Genomic DNA, 24877 nt, shown 5'->3' with positions numbered 1-24877 from the left:
AAGAGCAACCCCACGCCGCCGCCGCCGCCGCCGCCGCCACCGCCGCCGCCACCGCCACCGCCACCACCACCACCTCTGCTGCCGCTGCTACCCCGCCACCCGGCTAGGGGAGGCCTCGTCACGGCCGCCGCCTCAGCGCGGCCACAGATCTCGCGGTGTTTGCCGCCGCCGCCGCGCCGCCATATTGTGTGACAGTATTTTGGTTTGGACTGGGCAGGCAGAGCTGCGGCGAGAGCGAGCGCGAGCACGAGCGCGAGCCGGGGGGGTGGGGGGAGGGCAGGCGAGCGCGAGGGGGTGGGGGCAGAGCGAGGCGGGGTGGCCGAGCGAGCCGGAGCGGAGCCGTGGGCACGGCGACGCCGCCCAGCCATCGCTTTTGATCCGCGGCGGCCGCCGGCGGGGCGACCTAGCCCGACCCCCCCCTCCCCCTCAGCCGCGAGCGGCGGCGGCGGCGGCCGGAGGGAGTTGGTGGGGCGGCGGAGCAGAGGGGGCTGAGCGGGGAGGGAGGGAGGGCTGAGGTGTCCCCCCTGCCTGGAGGACTCGGAGGCGGCGGCGGCGCTGGCGGCGGCAGTGGAGACGGCTGCCCTAGTGGGAGAGGCGGCGGCGTCCGAGGAGGAGGAGGAGGAGGAGGAGGAGGGGGAAGCGGCAGCGAAGGGTAAGCGGACAGCGCTGCCGGGCCTCGGCGGGGTCCCCTGCGCGGCGCTCCTCTCCGCCCCCCACACCTCCCCTCATCGGGCAGGGTCTCTGCCGACTCGCGAGGCCCTCGCGGGTCGCCCGCGCCTTCTTCGCCCTCTTCCTCCCTCCGCCCCTGTCCTTCCCCGAGTGGCGAGGCAGAGGGAGGCCCCCCCAAGTCCTCCGCACCGGTGGGGGTGGGGAGCATCGGGCCAGGCCTGCCTCCGGGGCGTCGGTGTGGCGGGGGAGGGGGTCATGGGAACCGGGCACCGGCCGAGCTGTGGGTAGGGGGTGTCGGGCAGTGGGGGGCCCCTGCTTCTACCCGCCCCCAGGCGTGTGTGCGCTGGCGGTGGGGGAGGCAGAAGTCCTTTTGGAGAGCCGGGGTCCGAGTAAAGATGACTTCGGGACAGAGGAATTATGCGTTGGTCTGGGGGACAACATCGTTCCCTTTCCGATTTGGGTTTTCCGCAGCCTTCTTTGAAGTGAGGAGCAAGCCCCGCTGTGAATATATGGCCCCTTGGAACTCAGTGTATTTCTAGTTTGCTGTTCGTGCACCCTCTACCCCTGCGATTGTGGTTGAGACAGGGAGGCTGAGAGGGTCTGTCGGCCTTGCTGAACAGGTGACAGGTGGATCTTTCTGCTGCTGATGCTGTGGGATTGTTCGGGCAGAGTTGTGTACCAGATTGTCAGAGAGCGTGTGAGTTTGTATTTATGTGTTTGGCCGTGTTTCATTCCATATATAGTATATTTGCGATGTTACGGTTCCATTCAAGTCAGCTTAATTGTAGTGGAGAAATTCTTCAAATGTTTCTGATAAGAGGGGTTTCCAGGAGAGTGGAGGGAATTTGCGGCTTCACAGGAGTTACTTAGTAGTTTGTGAAATTCACATCTCCAAAGCAAAGGTTGTTCATTGCCTTTATTCATTGGAAAGTTCTTGAACGCTAAGGTCGTGTTCACGGCAGCAGTAAGGCAGTATAATTTGCATCCATTTTGTCTGTTTTAGGTTAAGTTTGTAAAGTGCAAAATTTTAAGATCAGGTTGATTCACATTTTATAAAAGGAAGTAATTTCTTAACGTACTCAAAGAAGCTGTTGCTCATTATGCAATTTCAGATTTGGCCGGGATGGAATAGGATTTTTGCTTTCAGTTTTTACACTGTTACTGCTAAGTAGCAAAGAGTCCTGACACCTTTTCAAAAACACCTTTAAATCCTTTGTAACAGTGAAATCACAATTGATTTTAAAACTTGACAGTTTGAAACTTTAACTGTTGAAAACATAGTAGTTTCTAGTAAAGGAACTTGCTCTTTATTTCGTTGTGTGCTTTGGCAGAGCACTTTAATTAGGAACCATGTGAAGAATTGTCAGATAAATGAGCTACGGACTAAATTGGGACCCAGTTAAAGAAAGATTCTATAACTTTTTAAAAACGTGTGTGGAATGAGTATGTCGAATGATGGTACTCTCAGCATGTTAACAGGAAATAGAACAAAAATTCCAATGATTCAGAACTTCTGTTTGGGTTTTCCCCCTTAAGTCTAATCAGTTTCTTATAGAGGGTACTGAAGTTTTGAACCTTAATAAATCGAACTAAAAGTTGACTGTTGATTAGATTAGTAAGGTCGCCACTGAATATACTCATTTCATTTTTTCTCTTGGCTGGATGGAATTTTAAAGTATTTTCCAAAGGACACTAATGAAATGTCCACTGTGTGGACCCTCATTAATAACCTCAGGTAGTACAACTTGTGTTTTTTGTAACTCATTAAGTGGGTGCAATGATCAGATGGTTATGATGCATGTTTCCTGAAAAATAAACATTTAACTTCAGTCAGTTCCGTTAGATTAAAATAGTGCCAGCGTTCGGTCCTTTCTTTAGTGGAAAGAAATGCTTGCCTTCATCTAAATATATTGTAAGGCTTGTGTACAATTATTACATCTAATGAAATGAGAACTACCTAGATTCCTAATTATAGAGTATTGCTTATTTAGTATTAGTAACATGTTAGACTTGGGTAAATGTCTTACTATAATTGATCTTGCATCTTAACAGAAATAAAACTTTATTCTACTTCGGTAACTTTCCCTATAAGGAAAATTCTTTTCTCAAAATACTGTTTAGAAAGAAATGTACATATGTATCAGTGAACCTGCTGCAGTTTGAAAAGCAAGTACAATGTGGGGCTGTTTTATTCAATGAGTTATATGGTAGAAAAGTCTCTGAGGAATGTCCGAATTTTCTAAAACTGGCAATTTTTAAGTTACATAAACAGATCAAGACTAAAAATTTATTTTTTTATAATTGTTGGCATACTTTAGAAGACTTTCTGCCTTGTGTTACAGATTTTTTTTTTTTAAGTTCCTGGTAATCTTTACAATAAATAAATCTCATAAATAAGACTAAAGATTTTAATTCCATTGTGTCTCTACTTGGCCAGGTTCCTGTGACCCAGAAAAAAAATAACACTTTTCCGTTGTTTCAGATATTCGGTCTTTATTTGATTTAAGATTGGTACTCTTCAAAAGGTTATGAGATAATAAAGACAAGTGTGAAGATTAGGGCAAAACAGTAATAAGGAGAAGGATATAGGGAATAAGGTGGTAGAGGAGTAGGTCAACAGTTTTAGGCAGTTAGGAATATGCAGATGTGGGTAGTAGAGACTACCAAGTGTAGGAAAATGTTTATGTTTAACTATACTAAGGACATTAGTTCTGAGTCTTTTGATAGGCTCTGACTGTATATGTCAACTTAAACTCTGTATTAAGAATGTAAGAATTTAGAGATGCTGAATTATATGAAATTTAAATGTATGTATGTTCATATTTCTTTACCTCTGGCTGGTATTTCCAAACTACTTATAGTATTTTAATATTTTTTCTAATGATTTTGATTCTTTAAAAAAATCAAGGACACTTGCTTACTCAGCTAACATTCTTGAGTAAGTACTCTGGGAGTAATGTACTTTCTACATTCTCTTTAGTCACTAGACTTATCTGTGATCTTGATAACTAAAGAGTGCTGTACAAGACTGGGGAGGGTTTTTTTTTCTTGTTTTCTGTGTATCCCATCCCTCAAAACAGCCTGTATGTTAATAAGTTGTATGTGTGTTGTAATAGTCATAGAACTCCAACAATGAAGTTATGGATTTCATTTAAGTTTTTATTGACTCATTTTATAGAATGCTTGCTTTCTCATTTCCTAATCCTAGAAAATGAGTGAGCATTAGTGAGAAGTGCCAGTTGACAAGTTGGTGTTTTACACGGAGATCCAAGAAGATCAGAATTGCTACAAAGTAAAACCATGGATGTTAAATATCAGTAAAAGATCTCTATGAAAAATTGTAATGTTTTGGCACTGAAAAGTGCATTCGTTCAAAAATAAATTTACACAGACTCCTTCCATCCCTTGATGATGCCTGATAAATGAGACTTTGCTGAATGTGACTTTTTTATTTGTCCCATTCATTTTAAATGTAAAACTTCAATAGAGAATTTTATTATATTTCTAATCATTGATTCCTGTTCAGAATTTGGCATCAGAGGAGTGCTATTCTGCATGGTAAGGTGAAACAAACTGTTTATTGATTTCCTACAGTGTTCTAAGCTTTCATTCATTTCACAGCTAATTATTAAACACTGACTGTGGACTAGGGACTCTTCCAGATGCTGAAGGTACAGTACTGAACTGCAGACAAAAATGCCTGTTCTCATATAGTTTACACTTTAGTGGTAGAAGACAGTAAATGTGTAAAATATATCTGGGAGAAAAAGTGCAGTGGAGAAAAATAAAACAGAAAAATGGGAATGAACGTTGCTTATTTGATCTTTTAAAAACTGCATAATGGGTATACTTGATTTCAAAAAGTAAAAACTATCCATTACATAAAATTTTGTCTTTGAATAAGAGTACACTTCATAACTTAGTATCAAGATTTTATTTGTAGTTAAGAGAGTTTCAATTAATAGAGATTTCCTATTGTTAAGGCTTCAGAAAGCTGCTTAGTAAATTGAAAAATTTTGGAATTTACTCCCCTGGTTTAAGCATTGGTTTTGCCTCTTATTAAGTTTGCCACTGGACTTGGGGCCAATTTTCAGTTTCTTCTTTGAACCTATTTTCTAATCTATGATTATTAAATTGTACATTTTATGCAAATTATTTTATCAGTAGAAGCTCAGTAAATTGCAGCTTTTTTGTTTACTCCTTAGGTTCTATAAAACAAACATGGCTAGAGTCGGTGACCCTCCAAGAAGCTCTCATAGCACTGGGTGGACATTGCCTAACATACATGTCATTTGGACAACTAAAGCAGTCTTATCTTGATAGCATAAATTAGTTAAAACGCAATTGTAACTTATAGTCACTGGTCCTTTCTGTAGAGTTTGTGCTTGTTGTCTTGTCAATCTAATGTCAGGAGTAACCTCACAAGCCTTTTTTCTGGTGAAGGAACGTTGTTATGTAGGTTAATGAACTAGATCTGAGCATTTTGACCTAGGCAGTAAGTATATTATGACAATTCATATAAATACTTGTTAAACATTTAGGATAGTGCCTGGCTCATAGTAAATATTTAGGAAATGTTTCCCCTTTTTTCATTTTTCTCCTTTAATGTATGAACAAAGGTATTTCAGAGAATTTGTAAGTACATATTAAGGAAAATATTTACAAAGATTAAAAAAAATGCAAGTTATGAATGAGTTTTTTTTGAAGGGAATATCCATTCAACTTGCAATACTTATTTTCATTTTTATTCTGGATGATCACTTAGTTGAGCTTCTCAGGGATAGATCATGTCTTATTTTCCTTTCAATCACTGCTTCATAATCTGGTCAGTGCTAGGCCTGTATATCTAGGAGTTTGGTATATTCAATGTTTAATGGTTCTTAGTGGCAGTTTTTTTGGTATATCACAGCTCCTTTTGGTAGTAAACTTCTGAATCTGAAAGGTTATGGCTCCACTGAACTTAAGTTCTCAAGTCCTTAGTTTTAAGCACAGACTAAAATGTTCTGCAGAGTCTTCTGAGTGCCATTTTTAAAGAAATTTAGCCAAAATTTGGAGAAGAAAATCCAAGAAATTCAAAGGAAGGAATCGATAATTTGCAGCTAGATTACAGTTCATTATCCTGTTCCTACGATGTTGGCATGTATGTGAAAAAGGGGTATAGCAGTTTTTAAAAGAAGAATAGAAAAAGCAATTCATATGTAATTATATGCTCTTAACTAACTTAAAGGTCAAGTTTGTCCCTTTCAGGCAGTTTTACTGAAATTAAAGATTTTTAAGGCTTTATGAATTAAGTGGCTCAGTCATTTACTTACATTTCTATGAAGTAAGCAGTACTGGTGTTTCCACAAAAAAGCAAAAACATCCCACCATCACTCACTTTAACAGTAATCATTCCTCAGATGTTTAAGTCTTAGTACCAGTCCTCATTTTCCTGTACTGTTGCAAGTTACTCTCTACCTAGTGAATAATTTTAGCTTTCCTGAAATATAAGACTTCTGTCTAGTTCTAAAAACCCTTAGCCATTACACAAAATACTTCCTGAATTTTTAAAAATTACCCACAAAGCATTAAATATCGCATAGTTTTTCTTATATGAGAAACCCAAAGTATAAGTAATTTAGGAGCAAATAGATAATGGGAAGCAACAAGGAGATAGACTACAGAGACCGGAAGGGGTTCTGAGAAAAGGGGAAGACAGGAAGAAGAAGGGGGAAGGAAAAAGGATCAAAATGAGGTATGTATATGTACCCTTTCCCCATGATGATTTACCCACAAACAGGTACAAGAGAATCAGACCCAGTAAGAATTAGTCTTTTGGGCTGGGGATTTAGCTCAGTGGTTTTGCCGCCTGCAGCGCAAGCACAAGGGCCTGAGTCCGAGTTCAATCCCCGGTACCCCCCCCCCCCCCAAAAAAGAGTCTTTTAATTGTCTTTTTAAAGAAAATGGCATTCTTGTTTCACTTAAAAAAAAAAACAAAAAAACAGCTAATACTAGTTCCCCTAGTAGAAGTCACAGAAGCCAGTCCTGGTTATTACTTTCACCTGAATCATTAAGTAAAACTATAATTACTATTATGAATCTTAGCTTAAAGTTTTACACTGATATTTATTTACGTTAAGGAAAATTTCTTTTGACTTTTAATACCTTAATTTTAGTGTTAGCAAAATTTAGCATATCGTTAAGTTTGCTTCCTGTCAGTTTGTCAGCCAGCCAGTCCAAAGATGATAATGCTTGTTTCATCGGTGTAGTCAGTGGCAATTCAACAGAATGATTTTCCTCTCCTTATCATTGAGAGAAAATATTTGCTAATACAAATGAAAACTTGAAATCAGCTACCCGACCTTGTAGAACATTGATGTTACCCCGGAAAAGTTTCATTTAAGCAGGTAAATCAACAAAAGCAAAACTCCCATGAACTTCTGGAGGTAAGGATAGAAGGAAGTTTACCTGATTTTAATTCTCTCAACAGCTGAAGGAAATACTACTTTTGATTTCCTGTTAACTCGTGAGGTTGTCGATCTCCACTACTTTAATTAAATGTCTTAGTTTTACTATCTTGGGGATCAGTGAAGTGCAATCCCTAGGCTTGAAACTTAGATGGACCCAAGTTTAAATCTGAGTTCTATTGCTAACTGTAGCTGTGTGATCTTAGGTGTCATTCAAACTCTGAGCCAAGGACTTTCCTTTAGAAAAATAAAAATTATAAAAACTATCTTGTGTGATAGTTTTAACTATATTTTATGTATTTCTTGTGTTACCTAGCACAGAATCTATCTGGTACCTAGTAGACATCAATAAGTAGAACTCAAAATGTAAAATACATTCTATGATATCCTGTCGTCCCACCTACCAACTCTGTACTGGGGCTTTAATTTAGCACCTCATGCTTGCTAGGCAAGTGCTCCACCACTGAGCTGCACCCACAGCCCACCCCATGCATTTAAGGCAGTTCTAACTACACTACAGTACAACTGTCATAGTGGCCTCATTTTTTTTGTTTGGTTCTTTTTGGTATCAGGGATCGAACTCGGGACCTTGCGCTTGTGAGGCAGGCACTGGAACCACTTAGCTAAATCCCCGGCCCAATCGATAGTGGCCTCATTTTGATCACCTTTTATTTAGCAGTTTAATTATAAAATGTAATCTTTGAAATAGAACCAGTTGAACTTTTGTTCTAGTTGTCTAGTTTGTTCTAGTTATGTAGTTTAAATAATGGGAAGTGATTTGACACTTGGAATTTTTCTTTGTTGGGTTTTCCCTTTAGGGTATCTGTTCTCTTCATTTCCTCAACAATTGGAATGAAAGAAATAATTTCTATACTTTTCAGTACACTAAAATTTTAGACAAAGGATGAAATAAAACATCACTGCTTTTAAAATCACAAACATGCAGATTATTAATTCTTTATATTTTTCATACTTATTCCTGAGGGAAGCACGCATTTTCAATTTGAAATTAGTCACAAATGGCCAGAGATTTGGCTCAGTGGTTTCTTCACCTGCTGCACAAGCGCAAGGACCCGAGTTCGATCCCCAGTACCAAAAAAAAAATTATAGTCACAAATGCATAATTTAGTTCTTATATAGGAAAAACATCTCAAAATTGGCATGGATCAAATTTTGAAAACACCTCCACTATGAAATTAAATATACTATAAAACTTTGCTAATTTATATAAAGTAATCCTTATACTTTTGTCTTAAATTGCTAGCTAGCTTTTTTCAATTAATATTTCAATAACATACCTTTCTGTTTGTATTTCACATTCAAAAGGAAAATAGTGATATTTGTCCCCTCATTTATTGCTAGATTAAGTATAATTATGTTTTGCTTTTATTTTTTTCTAAAATTTTTTATCTTAATCCATTGAGCTGGTGTGATTGCTGTATTTTTGCTCACCTAATTAGTGCTAAATAACTAAAATCTTAATAGATAATATTAATAAATAATATCTTGATACCTTTTTTCATTATCCACTAAAATTCAGAATTCTGTGTGATTGTAAACAATTTGTTGAAGTATAAAGCCAGTTGCTTTGTAGTTAAAATGGTTTTGGAAAACTGATTGCATTTTATTAAGTATATTTAGAATATTCTGTAGCGTGTATGAAATCTTTTATTCTGCAAATAATTAATACTCTAGTCTTACACCTATGGAGTTTTTGTGTAGCTTATGAAATAGTCAGAAGCACAGATAATGATGGGGGTTAATCATTATAAATGACATATTATTACTGCAGAAAGAATTGTAGGGTGCATATTGGTCTTTTCTTTTTTTTTTTTTTTTGGTACCGGGGATTGAACTCGGGTCCTTGCGCTTGCATAGCAGGCATATTGGTCTTTTCAATCCTGTTTTATAGCTGAATAGTTTTGCTGTTAACAAGAGGATTATTTGTATGCATGTGCACAAGTTTCATTTTTGTTTTAATCAAATACCATTATTTTGAAAATTTAACATTTTCAAATTCTTTCATGAGTCACAATACCAGCAATAATTAGGTTAGCAAATTAACTTTGCAGTTGGTCTTGCATGCAGCAAAGCCAATAATATATTACACAAAAATTTAAATTGAAAATTAATAGTATTTAAATCTGTGAAATGAATCCTATTGTATAGATACTTGCTTCCATGTTCTTAACATGCTATGGACTATTTTTTATACTTTTATAGGTGTATTTCCAGATCATAAGCTTTTACTGGTGCTAAGTCACCAGAGGAAAATAATGGTAGAGAAGATCGCAATATACGCAAGATGATTTTTTTACTTATGAAAAATAATTCAGAACAAAATATATCTTCCATTTTAATCCATTGAGTGCAAATTGTGGTACAGTTGCTGTTTGTTGGGGTTTGTTTTGGTTTGGTTTTGGTTTTTTGAGACAATACAGGCTGGCTTCAAATTCTCGGAGATCCTCCTGCCTCAGCCTCCCAAGCACTGGAATTATAGGTGTGTGCCACCATGCTGGACTCACAGTTGCCTTTTTTATTTTATTGGTACATTTTAGGATACAATATAATGACATTCATCATTGGAAATTTGTACCTTTACGTAATCTCTCTTGGTTCTTATTTTTCCCCCCTTCCGCTGCCCTCCCTCAACCCCTCCATCCCTCCCTATTTACAAAGACTGTTTCCATTTTTTCATTTTCTCATATTAATTCCATTCCCTTCTTTCCTTTCCCCTACCCCTCCCACTTCCTCTTCCCCTTTGCCCCTTTTCTTCCTATTTCACATTATCTGTTACACCTTTTAGTCCTTATTTACACTTTCAGTTTCTCACACTAGAGAAACTATTCGGTATTCACACATGTGTCCTGTTTATTTCACTTAAGAGTATTTCACAGTTGCCTTTTTATAATGACCTAGTAAACATGAACATCTGCTCTTTAAAACTTAAGCAGGTGTACATAGGTATCACAGTTAAACAGTTCCTAAAATTGAAGAGAAAATGTGCACAAAGCAATATCTAAGGGACCAATGTCAAATAAAAGTTGGTGGAAATATGGGTATTATATATTTGCATTGGGGCAACTGTTACTGTTTACTGACTAGCATGTAGCTGAATTATACTTAAATACTGTTGCCACTTTTTATGATGATTTTCTAGAAATGGAAAAATAAACACATTGAAATGGAGATTTCAAGAGAAAATTCCCACTTCCACATACGGTGATTCTGCCTTTACATATAAAAGTGCAGATATACTTGGGTTGGGCTTTCCTGCTCTTTGAGATTTTTCTAGCTGAGGTGATTGGTTGACCTGAGTGAGACATCCTCATTCTCTTCATGAGATTTTCCTCACATGAACAGTCACATACTGTACTTTGAAGGATGACTGCCAGTACTATTGTAGTTCTGCAAGTGGAACAAAAAGGAACTCTTTTGGGGGAATATACTGGTTTATGGGAAAATTGAGCTGGTGATCTTAGTCAATTCAAGCTACAGATGAGTAAGTACTTAAACTTTTGTAGGATTATCACATGACTAAAAGAACAAGAAGAGTGTGGTATAAGTTCTAAGGGACATCTGTGCAAAAGAGCTACTGACCTAAGAAATTTTGCCTTATCATTTATGTTCTTTTTTATTCTAACTCAGTAGTTTTCAGTTCCTGCTCTGTGCCAGATACTTTGCTAGGTAAAAAGTATAGTAAGCAAGATTGTTGTTGTCCTTGAGGCACATATGCAAATAAGTCTATACTGTTACAACTGTGACAGTATTAAAGTATTTTAGGAACTCACAGGAGGAAATAATGTGATTCCATAGGTAATGAAAAGATATGACTGGATAATCTTCATAGGAAAGATGACACTTAATATGAATATGTGGCAGACAGGGAAGAAATGTACAGACTGAGGGTAGAGAAATCATTTCAAACAGAAAAACAGAATTCCTAAAGCATAAAAGTAGAAAGTCGACATGTTGTTTGTTAGTAATTGTGATTGATCTGCAGTGCATTAGGCTCCATTAGTGGGTTAATAGGAAGTAAGATGGAAAATTAAAAGAGCTCATGAAGATACTTGTATAGTCTGTAAAGAAAATTTGACTTCATCCTATTAATGATGAAAGGTAAGTTCTTAAATTAATGCTCTGGAAAGATTGGCTGCAGTGCAGAGAATACTTCCAAAAAGACATTGGGAGAGGCAAGCCTTAGAACCATCTGTTTGAGAGTTGACAAGGATGGAAATTAAGACTGTGGTAATGGGGCAGTTAAGGAAAAGAGGAGGTGATAGGCCTGAGAAAGAAATACTGAATGTGAAGTAAAGGTGAGGGTCACACATGCCCTGGCTTGAGTAGTACCTAGGTGCATAGTGGTGAAATTCAAGAATACAGAGTAGACCCAGGGAGTAACAGATGAGAAAGATGTTTGAGTTTTGTATGGTTTTAAGGTTTCTATGGAAGGAGAAAGAAAAATAAGGCATCACTATATGGTAGAAATCAGAAGGCTTTTTGATTAAATGTTTGAGCAGGTACCTGAATGAAGTGATCAGCTTTCCACATAGAAGGAAATGCAAATGCAGAGCCTTCAAATGAGAGCCTGCCTTACCATCTTCCATGAGCTGGAAGGCCAGTATACTTGGAAATGAATGAGGGAGCGGGAGCAGGTTAGATGAGATCCCAGTGATAATATGCTTTTCGTTTAGGGGTTTTAAATTGTGGTATGGACTTCAGATTATATTCGTATAAGGTAGGAAGCCAACAAGAGTTTTAAGATATAACTTAATTTGCCTTCCCATCATTTCTTAGAATATGATTTATTTATTGGTGTGTGTTCTATAACTTTTACCTTGTGTGGAGATTTATATAATCAGTCAAGCTATAGAAATGTCTATCACAAAAAAACTTTTCTTACCCCTTTGTAGTCTTACCTTTCCCTTTATAACTTCTTGCAACAGTCTGTTCTCTATCACTATAATTTTGAAACTTTGAGAATGTTACATAAAAGGAATCAGACATTATTTTCCTTTTTTTTTGGTACTGAGGTTTGAACTCAGGACCTTGTGCTTGCGAGGCAGGCACAGTACCACTGAGCTAAATCCCTGGCCCTATTACTTTACTTTTTGAGATAGACTTTTATAATTCAATATAATGTGCATTAGATCCAAGTTGTTGCATGTACTATATGTATTAATGTTGAGAAATATTCTATTGTATGGGTGTACCACAATTTATGTAAACACCAATTTGAAGGCTTTTTGGAGCTACAAAAATAAAGCTTCTCTGAATAGTTTATAAAAGTTCTTTTATGAAAATACATTATATAAATCCCCAGGAGTGCAGTTGTTGCACTGTGATGAATATGTATTTAACTTTATAAAAAATGGCCTGGCTTTTCCAGAGTGGCTGTACCATCTTACATTCCCACCAGTACTATACTCCCACCAGTAACATCCAAGAGATACAGTTTCTCTGCATCTTCACTAGCACTAGGTATTGTCAGTATTTTTTATTTCTAAGTCTTTTGCCCATATTTTAATTGGCTTGTTTATTTTCTTTTCATGGAGTTTAAAGAGGTATTTTTACATACTCTGGGTTCAAGTCCTTTGTTGAATAAGTGATTTCTAAATATTTTCTCCTATGATGTGGCTTCTCTTTATATATTTTTAAAATTTTAATTCTATTTTATTTTATTCCATTACCCCCCCGTGTGGCTTCTCTTTATAACTTCTAACCAATGTCTAATCAGTTGTTTCAGCATTATTTGTTGAAAAGACAAGATTATCTGTCCATTTTATTGCTTTTGCATCTCTGTCAAAAATCTGATGGCCATAACTGTGAGAGTCTTTTCTGGATTTTCTATTGATTTTTATGTTCCTTCATTTGTACTATACTCCTTGATTACTGTAACATATATATAAAATTATGTGTGTGTCTTTAAATTGTTTCTCCAGCTTTTTCAGAAATGTTTTTGCCTATTTTAGTTCTTTTCCATGTAAAATTTAGAATCTATAAAAATATTTTGCTGTGATTTGGGTAAGAATTGCATTAAATCTGTGGGTCAGTTTGGAGGGAGTTTGACATTTTAATTTTGTTGAATCTTTCAGTCCACAAATGTGGTATGTCTGTTTACTTAGGCCTTTGATTTCTTTCATCAGCACTTTGTAGTTTCCATCATACAGATCCTATGCATACTTTGTTAGATCCATACTTAAGATTTTTTAAGTGATTATTGTGTTTTTAATTTTGATTACTAATTGTTCATTGTTAGCATATGTCAGTATGGTTGATTTCTATGGGGAGACCTTATGCCCTGAGACCTTGCAAAATTACCAGTTTGTTTTTAAATAGATTCTTTGGGTTTTCACATACAGTTAGTTTTAATTCTTCCAAGTTGTGTAGCTTTTATTTCCTTTTCTTGCCTTACTGCTCTGGCTAGTACTTTTAGTTCTATATTTAATAGAAATGAGACTGCTCTTATGGGTAACACTTACCTTTCACCATTCAGTATATGTTAACTGTAGGTATTTTGTAGATGCTGTTTATTGGGTTAGAAAATTTCATACATATATATGTTTTTTTTTTTTCTTTTTTTTTTTTTGAGACAAGATCTCACTGTGTAGTTTAGGGTAGGTTTAGACTTACTGTGTAGCCCAGGCTGGCCTTGAACACAGCAGTCCTCCTGCCTCAGCCTCCTGAGTGCTGGGATTACAGGCATGTGCCACCATGCTTGGCTATTGTTCGCTTTTGTTGAAGAGTTTTTATCATGACTGGTCTTGAATTTTGTCAAATGCTTTTTGTGCAACAATTGGTATGATTATCTGCCTTTTTTTAAACTGGTGACTTTCCTTTTTTAATATTTGCTGTGTGGAATCAACTGAAGACAAAACTAAGAAAGAAGTAAACAAGAGAACATATTGGAAAATTGTTGCAATAATCCAGATGAAAAGTGATAGTGCAACCAGAGTGGCAACAGGAAAGAGTGAGAAGAGATCAGACTTTGGATATATTTCAGATCTTGTTTGGGCAGGAATTGCTGATGAATTAGATGTGAGGCAGAAAAGAAAATTCAAGGGTGACTCGATTTTTTGCCCAAGCAGTTGGAAGTATGAAGTTGCAGTTGACTGGGTTGGGGAAGAGTAGTAAAAGTAGCAAGTTTAGACTGGGTTGGATAATCAGGAACTTGTTTTTGGACATGTTAACTTTGTGATGCAATTAAGACATATGACTGGTGATACCAAGTAGGCAATTCATTTGATATTTGAAGCAGAATTTAGGCAAGAGATTCAGGCTAGAAATACAAGTTTAGGAGTCTTTGAGATCATGTCTAAGAAATTATACTGGCGCAGTATTTGTTAAAAACTGTACCTATAACTACTTTGCTTTTACTGTATTCTTATTTAAGGTTTATTAGCAAAAAGCCAGATTCTCCTAGCACAGTAATGGCAAACCTTTTAGAGCTTTGAATGATAACAGCTAGTTGCGGTGCAAGTGCCATAGGTTTGCCACCACTGTTGTAGCATGTGAAGAACTTAGTAAAAATTTGGATTGTTCCAGTTATCAACAGAGTTATGTATCTGACATTAAGTACACCAGGAATTATGTGACTGGAAGATAATTTTGGCAATTATATTTACTATAATATGTATTTTATCTTAATTGACAGATGGATGGCTGTAATAGTAGTCATCTAAAAATGTTTTACTAATTTTCAGAGCTTTGTCCTAAATCTTTATAAAATGAAATAGCTCTATGAGAATTGTGCAAAAGAGTTTGACATTAAGTGCCCAAATAGCTTTCTGTGACATTTTTCTTGTAGATAAAACGATCCAGAGGGATAAATCAAAAATAAAGCTTAAAAACAAAAATGCAAAATAGCTAGCAAGGAGATACTTAAAGCCAGAAATACATTGGTGAAAGGAAAGTGAGCTTCATTCAGTCATAGAGACTTGGTGAAAAGATATATCTTCTGAATTTCCCACATAATTGTTTACTTTGAAGTTTTCTGGAAAATAGGTTTAATTACCACAATTTCTTGTGTTATAACAATTATATTTTTATTGGTAATTTATATATGTCTAGCTCTTATTTATACCTATTGTAGGACTCACCAAGTTATAATTATCTGTTTATTTTTCAGTGTTTTCTACTAAATGTACATTTTTATAGCATTAGTATAATGCTTTCGCATGTGAACAGTTACTAAATATTTGTGGAGTAAATAAACATAGACAATCCAAGTTTAAAGCTAGATTTGCTTATTTTTGAAAGTAAATGAGTTTTTGAGATTCCAGAGTACAAATTATAGTTGGACATCTTCTCTAATTGTAATTTAATACTTTTTTTTTTTTTTTTGCGACGGGGTCTTGCTCCGTAGTTCAGGCTATCCTTGAGTTCACTATGTAGCCCAGGCTGGCCTCAAACTCTTGACAGTTCTGCCTTAGCCTCCCCAGTGCTGGGATTACAGGCATGTGCCACCATGTCCTGCTTGTACTTTTTAATACTTTTTTTTTTTTTGGTACCAGGGATCAAACTCAGGTCCTTGCACTTGCGCAGCAGGCAGCGAAACCACTGAGCTAAATCCCCAGCCCTTACTTTAATACTTTTAAACAAGCATTTTATTCCTGGAGAATGTACCTATACATGCATAGTACCATTGCTAATCTAAGGTCATTGAGGCCCACCTTTTGCCTTTTGCTCTTCCCTAGTGGTAATGAATTTCTGCAAATTCATCTGAACTTTGGCCCAGACTTCTTATGTTGCGTGAGTACTAAACTGAGCTTATTGAGTCTGTAGTAACATGTCTCAGGACATTTTCTGTGCACACTTTTTTTTAAATTTATTTATTTGGTTGGTTGGTTTTTTTGAGACAAGTTCTCACTGTGTAGTTTAGGGTGGCCCTGAACTCACTATGTACCCCAGGCAGGCCATGAACTTGCAGCAATCCTCCTACCTCTGCCTTCCTAATGCTGTGATAACAGGCATGCGCCACCATGCCTGGCTCTGAGCACATTTTAAAAGAAAGGAATGTTTATCTATCTTCAATCTAGTCCTTTTCTCTATTTCCAGTTAGATGGTACAGGTATTGGGCAACTTCCTCTTCAGTAATAATTATACTTATGAAAGCATTTCCATATATCTCTTCAATTTGAGCATTATAAGATAAAAACACCCTAAGTGTTTTAATATAAATTTTAATACAAATTTAAATGCCAGGAAAACAGTTTTAAAACCACAGTCTTTTCTTTCCAGACCCATCATGTGTGCATTTGTGTATATATGTATATGTTTGTTTATGTAGGTACAGATAAATATGATTTTAGTCCATGACAAATTAATAAAATTTAAAGGAAGAATTACTTTCTCTACTATTGTTGTTACCAGCATCATAAGAAGGGTTAGTATTCTGTTTTGAGTATCTTGGGAAGTAAAGAGGAAGGAGAACCGTTTGAATAAACTGTTTTTTAGTGGGAGAAACCATGTATAGTCACCTGAGTCTAATAGAGTTACCTGTCTTATGATCATTTAGATTAAACAAGCAAATACATTATAAATCATTTGGCCCAGTGCCTAGCACTTATTAAATATAATCTGTTAATAGAAATTTTGTTTTAAAATTATCATTTAAAAAATTTTATAATCTAATTCATTATTCTCTAGATATCCCCTATTGTCAACAGCTCCTAATCCAACTCAGCATAGTATAGTATAACTCTACAAAATCTCTTCCCTCTCTTGGGAAGGAGATTGATATGATCCAACTCACATTTTAGACAGCTCATAAGTTTGTTACGACTGTGAAATATAGCTTAGAAAGGCTTAAGAGTAAGCTTTCCAGTAAGAGGTTATTATGTACTGTGTATGTCCAGGTAACAGCTGAACAAAAACATGGTGATGTGGGAATAGAAGGAAGAGAATGAATGCAAGACATTTTTTGTGAAAATGATCAGTAAACCTTTGCCATTGATTATATGTGAAAGGAAAACTATTTGGAGACATGACTCTGGTTTCTAGCTTCACACTCAAGCTATTTATTTTAACAGAAATACATTATTGGGTAAGAGGCAGTGAGTTGAGGTTTGGGTAAGTTTAGGTTGGTAGCATGCATGATATTGTTAGATTGTTAGTTTACTTGTTCCAGTCCCACCATTTCTTTCCCTCTCACTGTCTGAATTCCATTGCTATTAGTGTAAGAACTTTCCTTTAGGGAAAAATTCTTTCTTTTTAGTCATAATCAACAGTGGGGGTTTAAATGTGTGTTTTTACACATGTGTTATTTCCTACCACCTTTACATTCTCTTTTATCCTACCCTTCCCCATTCAGTGAAAAAGCTACTTAAGAGTAAATATATTATTGTCAGTGCCACCACTCCACCCCACCTGCAGGACACTGGTAGATAATTTTTTAAATTTTTAAATGAAATAAATGAGGCAACTGGCAGAGTTCTTTGAAGAAAACTTTATGAAGTATTTGTGATTGTGTTACTAATCAGTGAGTGAAGTAATACCTCATTCATCATCTACCAGTAGGTAATAAAATATTTCCATAAGACAATTGAAACTTCCCCCAAACCTATTTCTTTATCTATTTTATATGAAGATTTAAAATATCTATATCATATAGACAGACAGATATTTATAGCTCCAAATGTATTTAATAATGTTTTATGTTTTGTTACCTTCTGAAATAGGGGGCCCCACATCCATACAAGCCCAACTTTGAATACTAAGCCTTTTCTGGAAAATAGAAACAGCTTTTAGTTTCAGAGTTTCAAAATAAGTCAGGAACACCAGATTCTAGCCTAGTGCCTGACATTAAGTTTTTTTGTGTGTGTATGTGTGTGTGTGTGTTTTGTTTTATTTTGTTTGTACTGGGCATTGAACTTAGGACCTTGTGCTTGCAAGGCAGGCATGGCGCCACTGAGCTAAACCCCCAGCCCAGAACTAAGTTACTGTGTGATAATTGAATCCAGGAACTCTAGAACCTTACGTGGCATGTAGTAGGTGCTTAGCAGATTTTTGGAACGAAGCATTGTTTTATGCCTACTTTAGTTCTCCTTCCTTGATTTATTTGTAATTCATTGCTGCCCAGTAGATACCATGATAATAAATAGGTATGGTACCTAGGTTCTCATAAAGATAAGCCATAAGCTTAATTTATGTTTGTTTTAGCTGCTTAGTGGAATTTTATGCCTTCTCTTGATATATTTGCTGGTAGTCAAAGTTGACAAATTATCTTCTAATACTTGATTTCTTGAGAGTACTTTACTTATGGAGCATATTTTACTTGCTATATGATATATAGGTAATGATCTATATTTAAGCATATAGCCCATGCCCTTAGAAATTGTATAACTTTGAAGAGACACAGAGGCGGAACTATAAGAGAATAATTAGATGTCAAATTGTAAAGTATTGACCCATACAAGCATTATTAGTGTTTAGGGAATAGAACCCTTGTGGGCCGAAGCAAGAGAAAAAGGATTTAAGAAGGAGGTGAAACGAGTTGGTTTTGAAGAGGTAGTTAGAATTTTAATAAGCATCAAAGTATGGAAATGACATTCTAAGTAAGGGCAGTAGGTACTAAGAAAAGAAAGAGCTTGAACAAACCTGACTGGATTCCTAATGGTGTGGGGACTGGTGGAAAAATAAAAGTAGGTAGATGTAGTTGGGGGTTTTAGTCTAGGCTGAATGACCCTGAACAAATAATCAGAGGGCTTAGAGCCCCGGGACATAGTTCAGTGGCACCATGCCTGCCTGGCAAGCGCAAGGTCCTGAATTTAATCCCCAGTACCAGAAAAAAAAAAAAAAAAGGACAGAATTTAAAGGGGTCTGCATTTGGGTGAGAAATTACTTTTATTAATTTCCAACATAATATTTTTGTTATGATTTTAAAGAGCCAGGCCACAGTTTTAGCATCTGTCTTTATTACTAATAATAAAAGCACAGATAATTTTCATATTACTTTGTAATTGTGGCTATCTTTAGATATGATTTATGCATATTACTATGTCAAGATTATAGTTGTGTTTAGACTCTTGCTAGATTTTTGTTGTTGTGTGTTAATAGATAAATATATATCACAAATAAGGTAACTAGCCGGGGATTTAGCTCAGTAGTTCTGCCACCTGCCTCACAAGCACAAGGACCCGAGTTTGAGTCCCGGTACCAAAAAAACAAAAAACAACTAAAACAAATAAAGTAACTGTGTTTTGGTATCATTGGGGTTCTTTTTGGTAATCATATTTTATTTTGTACATTTAAAATCATTTTTTAAAATAACTATAATTCAGCAAAATTGGCTTTCTTTATAATCTTAGCTATTTTTTATGCATTCAAAACCATTATAAAAGGGAATTTGTAGCTTTCTGGAGATTGCCAAAGGTTTCCATAACCCACATGATATAGTAGCAACAAACAACAGAAGACATCGAAAAACTACGGTGAGGGGTTTTAGTGGAAGTGCTAATTAAAAAAGAAGCCTTGTAAATTTTATTTGTTTTGCTTCAATTACAGATTAAGTACAGTTTAATTTATGAAATTTTAAAGCTTCAAAAAAATTTTAGAAGTGGGGGGACTCTGTTTAGCTTCTAACTGTAGATAAATTGAGGTTTGAAAAGGTAACTGAAACTCATCTATAATTCCAGGATTGCTGTCCTAACCTTCTTATGTATCTGTTTCAGTTCATTGTTTCATATAAATGAATTATTTAAGTGGTTAGATAGAAACATTTCTCAATGTAGTATACAGTAATTCATAGGACGGACGGTGAGAAGACCTCTGTAGCAGGGATGTAAACCATGAGTCTAATCATTTAGATTTTGTATGTAGAGATAAAGTAGCAGTAGGGATAGAGTAGAATTTCGAGAGAGAAAAAAGTATAGAACTTTGTGATATGCAGGCTGAAGTACATAGAGTTCCGTAAGTATCTAGAAGAAAATTAAGAATAAGACACCTAAATTAATGTTCTTGAAAGACTATTGTACAGGTCCACAATGCCTTATATAAAAGTTTGAGGCCTATTTATTTTGGAATTTTTAATTTTTTATATTTTGGGAAGATAAAATGTTATCTATCAGTAGTATGTAACCCCCCTCGCAAGGTCTGAAACATCAGTGTATAAACACTAATATTTTCAGTATAACCTGAAATATTCACAGTAACTGGGCTAATTCAAGCCTATAACTAGTCTTCCATCAATTCAAGTCAGATTTTCACCACCAGTTTGACATGAAACTTCATTTTAAAAATATCTTTTCAGAACTTTTTTAGATTTTAGAACTGAGGAAATGATTTGTTGACTGTTTTGACTGCAACATCCAGGGAGGAGAGCCTTTAGGGGTTGTATTTTGAAAAATGTTACTTGTAAAATGGATGAGATTTAAAGATAGAGAAATAGAAGAGGTTTAATTAAGGCAGTTTTGTTTTCAGGCTGAAAAGAAATTGCTACTTCTAACAAAAGTGGAAATTGAGGGAAGCTGGGTAGAAGAATTTGAGCATGCGCAAACAAGGTTCCCTTTTATTCTGTATCATGGGTAAATCAGCTTGAAAGCTTAGAAGTGTTGGAGTAAAAAATTTTCTTTTAGGGCTGGGGATGTAGCTCATTGTCACCATTTCTGCCTGGCAAGCGCAAGTCCTGAGTGCAATTCCAGGGGGTGGGGTGGAGGGGTCCTTTTAAAAAGAGCTCTTAATTTTCAGCAACCTACAAGGAGCCTGAAAGATTTGCTGAAATCTTTGTGTCCAAGTTGGTACTGGGTAGGAAAGGTACAGTATCCTAAGTAAGTGAGGGCTGTGATCCCACTCACTTTATCAAAGCCTGGAAAAGAGGGTATAAGGAGCAGAGTGATATATTTGGCCCTTAACAGATTTCTGTATGATCAAATCTTTACTCCAACCATATTCATAACAGTATGAACATATTTAGAAGTAGTCATTCTTCAGCAGCAGTGGTCCCTGACAGCCAGGTGCTGTTCTAAATGCTGTAGCAGCTTTCCATGCTTTTTCTATCAGCAGCCTGGTAGATTGGGTCAAGACATCAGCTCAGGTGGAAAGCGAAGTGATACGATTTTGTTCTAAGATCTGCAGTGAAGACAATACATAAATATATGATTAAGTAGATTTTAACTTTTTTGCTGTTCTGCACTTTTTAAAATGTACTTTGAAAAATGAGCTTATACATTGCTGTTGTCATATAAGTAAAATATATTTGAAATAGGGACAAATCTTTAACAAAAATGAAGCAAGGCTCAATAAGTATTCTTAAAATGTTTATTCTGTATTTAAATATACAGTTATTCTTAAGGACAAATTTTGTCTTTATTAAATTTTTATTCAGATTCTGTTGACTTACGTGATTAGAAGTTTGTTTTTCATATATTAAAGGTATTAATGTTCCTTTCAACATCAAATTCTATGATTCTAAATGTTTTATCAGGGAGACAGAACACTTAGATTTTCCTTAAGTTATACTGCAAGTATAGATGAAATGCCAAGGGAAAAAGTGGAAGAATGCACCCTTATACATCCTTTTAACAAACCTTACAAAGAGGTCCTACAAAACTAGAACACTGCACAATGCTGACCAGAAAAAGAAATTTTCAAGAAGAAAATTAACAGTTTATGTCTCTAAGGACAATCACATCTTTCTGGCTTTTACTCTACTGTTTATTAAAGTTTTGATAATAAAGTTTCTTAATCATCTGAACCTTGCAAAATCATAGTAATAGCTACTTAGTCTCCCACAGTGGTTTTCATGAGGATTTAATGATATGATGAGTTAGGAAGCATCTAGTAAAACGTAATATTCAGTGAATTTAAATGATTACAAAAAGGTGGATGAAAATCTTGAAGAGATTATTGGATGTGGTGGTTTGAATAGAAGTATTGTCAAGGGGGAGGCTTTGAAGCCAGATTAAAACAAAGTTGGGGCCATAGTATAAATACTGAGTAGAGAAGTTTGTCAAGGCGTGAGTGGAAAGAGAGAGATGAGCTAGCATGTTTATTCCTTACATTGACATTGCAGTTCTTCCATGCCTGTTAGTGTTTCCTACTAGACTAGAAGTAGATAGAGGGCAGGACCTACAACAGCAATTTGAATAACTTTGTGAATAAATACTTGCTGAATGACTAGAAAATGTAACTGGTGAAGAAAAACTTTGTAGTATGAGCACACACATGGCTGTACATTTAAAATGAGTGAGACATGTTCATAGGTTGAAGGGAAAAATTTAGAAAGGTATTGGTTTTCTCGAGGAAATGGGAAAGGACCGGGTCTGGAACCACAAATGAAACAGCAAATCTTATAGGAATAGACCTTTCCCAGCAAAAAAGTACCAGACCCAGAAGGTTTTTGTCAGGTAAAAGGGCCGAAGACCAAGACCAGACCAGGCCACAACAAGCCTTTATTAGGGGAGTAGATCTGCCGGGCTGTCTCTGAACAAAGGAGAGACAAAAGCAATATGGTCGGGGCAGGGAGAGTCTTTTATAGAGACTGGGGTGGGGTTTGTAGGGGCTGAGGTGGGGTTGAGTGAGGTAGTGACTAGGGAATGGAGGAGCCGGTGATGTCCCTAGGTGGTAGGAGGTGAGCGTATTGGGTTACTCTCTAGGCAGGAACAGGGGCATGCTGGGAAGAAGGGTTTGTTCTTTGGTGGGAGCAACCATCTTGGCATGATGTCACACAGGGGAGGGGGCAAGGCACGATAGGAAGAGGGCAGCTACTATACATAATAGCTGCTGAGGTGGTGGGAGACCTGTCAGTTTTACCTTTGAATTCTTTAAAACTTCAACCCCCAGATAACTATTTCAAAACGTAGAGAAGAATCCTGGTTCTTTTTTGCAAAGCCAGGGTACATGATAACAAAATACAGTAGAAGATACAGATGAGCTTCTCACAAAAGTTGTTGCAAAAAATGATTAATAACATTACCAAATAGAACCTAGCATTACATTAACAATAATACTGTGACCAAGTGGGATTCATTCTAAGAATGTGCTCACATTAATTCATACTAGTTAGTGGAAGGGAGGTATGACTATTTTGAGGGATACCAAAAAGGGCAAGGGTAGGATTTCACCATTTATTTATACCAAGAATTCTTAGTAAAACAAAAATAAAGAGATACTCCAAAGATTTCATTATCTTGTATCAGAAGCCAGGATTTTCTTACTAGAAATGGTAAAATGCTAAAATTCCTATTTTAATTTTAGTAACATGTTGAACTTCTATTAAAAAGTCATGAATCAGGGCCAGGATATAGCTCAGTGGCACCATGCCTACCTGGCAAGCACAAGGTCCTGAGTTCGATCCCCAGTACCAGAATCAAAAAAGATCTGGCCTAGGTAAGTTAATTAGATATATTGTAGGCAATTAGGGCCAACCCATGAGGAGCCAACATGGAGGACAGTGAAGACACATTCACCAAAGGCCAGCATTGTAAAAGGAGAGAATCTACCACACCCATGTAGGATGAATAGCAGTGATTAATATTCTAAATAGGTATCAGTCGCCTGGGTGGGGGACAAAGATCTTCCAAAAAAGATCCCTGACCCACTTGCTATGTGACTTGTTTCCTCATTGGATCCCCATTTAATCAGTATTACCTGGGTGACTGTACTTGTAATCTTATTGGTTGGTCATGGTTTTGCACCCCCCCCCCACCGCCCACCTTGTAAATTTCCATTGGGTCTTACAGTTTTGTCCTACTTTGTACCCGCCTCGCCACATGGCTTTGCAGTATAAAACATCTTTGAAAAGTGGGGTGGGTGGGCAACCCACTTTCTGGTCCCCCTTCTGTCTCTCTTAGGCAGAAGCTTGCTTTCTTCCAATAAATTTTTCCTCCTCTTAAAAAAAAAAAAAAAAGGTCTGGCCAATGGGGCTGGGGATTTAGATCAGTAGCACCGTACCTGCCTGACAAGGGCAAGGTTCTGAGCTCAATCCCTAGTATGGCGGGGGGGGGGGGGGGGTGTGGAATCAGGGCCAGGGATTTAGCTCAGTGGTGCTGTTGCCTCCCTTACAAGCGCAAGGTCCTGACTTCCATCCCCAGTACCGCAAAAAAAAAAAAAAAATCTGGCCAAATATGTATATAGTTTGTTTTGTTTTTTGAGACAGGGTCCCACTCTGTAATGCAAGGTGGCCTTGAACTCACTATATACCCCAAGGCTGGCCTCGAACTCACAGCAGTCCTGCCTTAGCCTCCTAAGTCATGAGGGATTACAGATGTTCACCCCACACCAGGCTTTTTCAGTATATGTTTGTGACATGGTGATACATTGAGCTTGGGCTTTGATAAATATAAAGTATCTTGATCACTTTTATTCCCCCTACTCATTCTGCCCTCTCCTCTCTCCTCCCCAGATCCCATTCCCTTCTCTACAGAATCTCCCTCCCTGTTGCTTAACATGGCTCTTACTGTTCTTATTCACTTTTTAATATTTTGTGTCTCTCATATTAGAGAAGCCATGTGATATTTAACCCTTTTTGATTGATTTATTTCACTTAGTACTGTGTTATGGTCTCAATACCGTTTTCCTACAAATGACTCAAATTTATCCTTCTTCGTGGCCAAGTAGTACTCCATTGTGTATATATACCACATTATCCATTCATCTGTTGAAGAAGATACAAGCTGCTTCTATCATTTTAGCTATTGTGAATTGTGCTGCTGCAGACATGGGTATGCATGTATCACTGTAGTATAATAACTTTAGCTCTTTTGGGAAGATACCTAGGTGAGGTATAGCTGGGTCAAATGGAATTTCTGTTTTTATTTTTTTGA

At 37.0% G+C, this 24877-nt stretch overlaps 1 protein-coding gene across 2 annotated transcripts in view; it reads left to right on the top strand.

Annotated features, from left to right (window-relative positions):
* The first annotated feature begins 264 nt into the window (after positions 1–264).
* Tab2 (TGF-beta activated kinase 1 (MAP3K7) binding protein 2) overlaps positions 265–24877 on the top strand; it is an 84053-nt gene continuing 59440 nt past the window's right edge. Inside the window, exon 1 of one of the 2 annotated variants that reach the window (XM_087193466.1) lies at positions 265–652. The gene's annotated coding sequence lies outside the window, so the exon portion shown is untranslated. The remainder of the gene's footprint in view (positions 653–24877) is intronic. The other variant, XM_087193465.1, reaches the window with a different exon arrangement.

Source organism: Heterocephalus glaber, unplaced genomic scaffold, assembly GCF_053883595.1.
Source record: "Heterocephalus glaber isolate CG9 unplaced genomic scaffold, H.glaber_assembly_v1.0 deba00001593, whole genome shotgun sequence".
NCBI classification, from domain to species: domain Eukaryota; kingdom Metazoa; phylum Chordata; class Mammalia; order Rodentia; family Bathyergidae; genus Heterocephalus; species Heterocephalus glaber.
Note: the sequence above shows the minus strand (reverse complement) of the source record. Positions and strands in the feature narration are given on the sequence as shown.